Source organism: Quercus suber, unplaced genomic scaffold (assembly GCF_002906115.3).
Source record: "Quercus suber isolate HL8 unplaced genomic scaffold, Cork oak 2.0 scaffold_498, whole genome shotgun sequence".
NCBI lineage: Eukaryota > Viridiplantae > Streptophyta > Magnoliopsida > Fagales > Fagaceae > Quercus > Quercus suber.
The window spans coordinates 372,764-378,763 of NW_027069947.1; positions in this window are offsets into that span (position 1 = coordinate 372,764).

The window sequence follows — 6,000 nt, forward strand, 5'->3', positions numbered from 1 at the left end:
AAGGCTCCACCACTATGCAATTGCATAAAACGTGGAGTGTTAAAAGTTTTTCTTCTTTCTTTTGGGTAAGTGTGTGGAATGTTTAACTTTAAACTAATATAAGTAACATCAAGAATAACGATAACGTGGCATTACCACAAACTTTTTAATATGCTACTACTACCTCATATAAACAATAATTTTTTGCAACTTATAATGCGAAAGCAATTGCATCACTTAAGCTAAACAATTGCTTGCAATTTTTTTAAAAAAAAGTATAAGGTACCGACATTTTTTTTCTCTGCGCTCCATATGCAATAGCTAAATAATTTTCTTTGTGGAAATGACCCCATTCTCATTCCAGAAGCCTTTTGACTCTTCTTTTATATGAATAAAGCTTTTTTGACTCTTATTAATGCACATCTCTTCACAAGGGACAATGAAAACAATGAAATAGTATTATTCTAAAAAAACTTGTTCAATTATTGATGCTTCTACTACCTTTCTTGAACCTTGACCCTCATTTCCGTGTAATGAACGAAGCTCATGGCTGCGCTAAGAGCCTAGGGAAAAGACTAGCTAGGAGTTCAGACTTTTTTGTGAGCAAATAATTCCAAGAAGTGTGTGTGTGTGAGAGAGAGCACAGTTGAGTTGAGTGTAACGTGTTAAATGCACATAGCCGTACACGGTTTTGATAGCCCCCACTGTGAAACTTTGTGTCAACAAAGGGATTAGACTCCAAAAAATGGGTAACGAAATAGGAATTCAAACTAAAAATAGATTAGGCAAAAGCATGCTGCCAGAAAAACACTCAATTTGAAAACTACATTTGCTTAGTAAAAGGAAAAGAAAAAAAAAGTACTTGTAAAAAGTTGGCATGGGAAATTAGTCAATGGCCGAATTTTGCTCCTATTTGATTATCCCTATTCTCTAATGTGAAAGTATGAATTTTCTTTTCTTTTAAAAAAGAAATTTGAGCCCAAATTCACTCAAATCATTCACATACAATCTTTCAAACTAAAAATAGATTAAGCAAAAGCATGCTGCCAGAAAAAAACTCTCAATCTTGACAACTCTATACATTTGTTTAGTAAAAGGAAAGGAAAAAAGAAAACAAAAAAGAGGTAGTTGTAACTTGTAAGCTGGCATGGGAAATTAGTCAATGGCCAAAATTTGCTCCTATGGGATTATCCCAAATGCGAAAATATGATTTTTTTTTTATTTAAAAAAAAAAAAAAGATATTTGAGCCCAAATTCACTCGATTTATTGTATACAAAATATTGCAAAATCACTCAACATCCGATTCTTTATTATTACTACTTTAAAATTTTTATAAAATAGTACGGTACATCTATTAAATTATAAGACTTTTAACCACAAGCATAATTTTGATCCTTTTTTTTTTTTTAAGAATAATTTGGTTAATGTTCTGATGTCACAACTCACAATATGTACCTGCACGTATGGTCGGATATAAAGTGGATAAAAAATTCACATGGTTCTTATATAGAAATCCAACCTTGACATTTTCTCAGGTTAGGCTCATATGAACTTGAACCGTGTGGAATAAAGAAAAAAAAAAGGGTGATGGAGGACTTCATCAACATCAAGTAGTACCACTAGGCATAATGATCTGCGTGCCCACATAAATTTGTATCCATAGAAAGCAAATTATTACCCCCAAAAAAAAAAAAAAATGCGATTCATCCGAGGGAGAAAGTCATGGTTTTACTTCAAGTAATGAGTTGTGGTTGGTTTTGGTCATAGACTCATAGGCATAAAAAATAAATAAAAAAGACTTCGCCTACACCTACCAATTAGCTGCAAAATAAAATAAAGGAATTACAAGTAATTAAAAAAAAAAAAAAAAACTCTTTTAACCATGTGATCCAACTTCTACAAATTAAAGCCTCACCAAGGTTCATAAAGGGAACAAGGTTTTTCTTCAAACCTTTCAAACTCCTTATATAACTTTTCATATATCTTTTAATTTGGAGTAAATTTTGAAAATCTAACACTTAAATTACGAGTTTCTTATGTTCCTAACATGTATATCATATTTCGTTCAAATTATATATATTATTTACTATTCGATCAATAAATTTATTTTTTATATACAATTTTAGATAATAAAAAAACTTGAAATTTAAACATTTGATTAATAACATAGCAATTAATTTTAGATTTTCTTGAAATTTTGTAATCATGAATGATATAATAAGAGCATATAATCAAACAGTTAGATTTTCAAAATTCATATTTAGTATAAAGATATATGAAAAGTTTAAAATGTTCCTCTCCGAACTAATTTGGAAAACCCCCTTTCCTTCACAAAATAATAGCCAAATTGGGTTTAATACTAAAATCTTCTTTCTTCTTCCTCTTTTTCTCAAATAGGTATGATGGAGTTAGGAATACATTCCCTCAATTTTAAAAACGAAGCAATGATCACACAAGGAAAGGAAATTCTATCATAACCTCCATCTTTGCTTTGCACATATTCACTACTAATCACTATTGATTGGACAGCTCGGCATGGTTTGGTGCTTCATGATTTGTACCATATGTTTTATATTTAAGTCATGGTATTTATATTAGTTAAATTATATCATATCATATATATATATATATATATATATTTTTTTTAAATAAAAATATCGTATCATATCATATTATTAGTTTTGATAAACATGTATTAAGAAGTTAACTAGTCACCAAATTGAACTTTGTGCATACCTCGTGAATGAATGATGGACCTTCACAGTCACACAAAGCTCGTCGTTTTGCTCACCCGCCAAAATTACCCGCCAAGAAAAAAAAAACAAAAGGTTTGTGGGACCCAAATTAATATTAGCAGTTAGCCAAAACCAACTCCAACTCCTTAACCTCTTTCCTCGCTTTTATATTAAATTCTTGTCGATGGGCCTCGTACCAACCATCACGACAAAAAGTGCTCATTGAAATTCATAATATTAAAAATTACTGTAATTAATAAAATTACTTTTTTTTTCTATAAAAATATTTATTTATTTCTATGTCTAATAATTTTTTGTAAAAATTTGAGAAAATGCTTCATGTTTTATTACGAGAATGCCCATATTTTGTTTTGGACAAATCTAAGCCTTATGTCATGCACACGTCTTTACATTTTGATTTTGTGTTCAAACCGTGGGAATCTAAACGCACTTGTAAAAAATAAAAAAAGAATATTGATTTTCATTTTTGAAATAAAAAAAGAGTATAATACAGAATACATAATGATTATACGTTAAGAAAAAAGGTCAATGTGATTGAGTGAAATGTTATAACTTGTAGCTCTACCTAACTTGAACATAATTAAAACGTATATAAAAATTAATGTTATATTGTTTTTTAAGTTGGGTTCTATATATATATATATATATATACATTTAATATGTTACAATATTTAATATTTTTCAATTATATTAATATTTTGTTAAATTCATTTTTGGTCATAACTTGTAAATTCTTTGTTTGATTATTTTACAGGTGCATTGCCTGCATTCCAGTTAGCTCCTTATCCTCAAATAGGAGATTTGGATTTGAAACTAGCCTACACAGAGGGAGAAAAATTATTAATGCCTTAATCTAATGATAAAAAGTAGTAATTATCATGTCACATACGCTCTAAATTTCAAATTTTATCACATGACTATCTATAAAATATTGTTATTCTTCCTTATTAAATTGACATAGTCACATAGATATAACATAATTTACCACCAAATACAAAACTTACCTTTTAAAGAAAATATTTATAAAAGTATCAGTACTTTTCCCACATATGGTTTGAGACTTTTTTTTTTTTTTAAATCATGTATCTCTCGAGATTCTTTTTATTAGTTTTTGTTACACATCATTGTTTAAAAACGTGGTAAAAGTGTTTTCCCCCCTTAAATTAATTTCCTTTTTTTCTCTCTCTTTCTTTTTCTAAGGTTTCAATGAGAGGAGAGTTACTCTCATCTCCCTCCGTCACTTACTTGTGATTGACGCAAGTGATATGAAGGGGTTAGTTTTGTCATCTCCAATTTCTCGAGGGTTAATAACATGAAATTAAGAGTTCTGAGACTTTGAAAGTCCATTTGAAATTAACTCAAAGCCCAATAATGGATCTTTTGCATATTGCACCCCCTTTTCTTGGAACCTCCTTTGATTTTTTGTGTTTCAAAGTTTTGTACTTGGTTGTTAATTGATCTATTTGTTTAGTGAATTTGGTTACGGGTAGTGATGGGTCGATGCATGGTGGTTTAATGGAGGAAGTGGTATGATGGTCTTATAAGTTTATGAATTAAGTATTGATAATGAGATAACTATAGGTGCTGATTTTAGGTGGTTTATGGAGTAGTCGTGGTGCTTGTGCGTATAACTTTTGCTTGGTTGTACCGTTGCATATGGTTTAGATAGGGAGTATGTTTTAGAATATTGTTAGAGAGAGAGAGAGAGAGAGAGAGAGAGAGAGGTTGCATTGAAATAATATTGGGGGGGGGGGGGGGGTTTATTTTTTTGAAATAGCTTAGAAGTGAGTTTTGAAAGCATATCATAGAACCTTAAAAGGTTAAAATATCAACTTTTAAATTACGTCTGGGCAAAACTAAAATTTAGGCTAGGTGAATTATTATTTTCCTTATTTATAATTTAAAATAACACTTCATTTATTTCAATAAAATAATGTTTTTCAATATATAGGTAGATAGTGGAGGACGGAGGGATCAACTTCAAACTACAGACATATAGCACCATTAGGATGGTATTACCATTGAGTTATCACTTGAATCTCAATGACATACAAGGTTAATTGAGTGAAACGTCGTTGAATTTTGAAGAGCGGAAAATATTTATTGAACGGTGACATATTCAACAAGCCAATCATTGATTGAGAACTGATTTTTTTTTCAAATGACATTTTTTCTTAATCTAGTATTTTTCTATTTAATTTGTTGCATAGATTTGAAAGTTTGAGTTTGTTTTCCTACTTGAGGTTTTCAAATAACAGAAAATTTTTTCGCTGTTTGTTTTCTTGAATGAAGGTATTAGTTTATGTAATTAATTATTTCGAATTATAACAAATATTATTGACTTTCATATTGACCAAACAAAGGGAAAAAAAATTCTTACTCATTTCTAAATTTGTAATCAAAGATTAGAAAATAAGTCACTTTTCCAAGAAATGAATAATTCATCTAAATACTTTTTTTTTCTTTTTTTTTTTATGAATGGATGTACATATAATGATTAATCTTCCATTGTTTTGATATTTGAAATAATTATAATGCGTAATTCAATCCTATGTTTAGGGAAAATTGATCATACAAAAACTTGTCTAGTGTAACAACAAATAAATTACATGCTAAAATTTTCAATCAAAACACTTAATAAATTGGATGAATCTTCCTCCAAATTGATTGGAAGGTAAACCTCTATTTCTTTTTAGAGAATCATTCGAGGGTATACTTTATCCTCACTTAAATTGTAAAGATAAAAGAATATAAATGAAAGGAAAAAAAAAAGGGGGGGCAATATGGTCCTCTAGAAGAGACCAGAATGGATAAGCAATTAAATATTTTCAAAGACGTTGGTGGTGGGAGTGGATGACACTGTAGGTACTCTCTGGCAGTAAGTAGTGAAAGAACAAACAAAAAATTGTGAGGTGTATGAAAATTGAATGAGTACGGAAACAAAATTTAAGAGAAAGAGAGAGAAAGAAAAGTGATAAAGTCTATATTGTCTATGCCTATGGTTATGACTCTGAATGAGTCTCACGACTCATGAATCAATGAATATGACTATAACACATGCACCGGGATTCCAGAAAACTGCTCCCCTCTCCTTCCGATGTGGGATTGGGTCCCACCCCTATCTCCTCTGTTAATTCGGACGTTTTTATTTTTAATATTTGTGTTTTTTAAAACCCACCATGCCACTATTCCTTACTTTTCTTGCTTTTATTTTTTATTTTTTATTTTTTTTTGTGGTTTTTGAAAACTGAAAAGTTAAATACA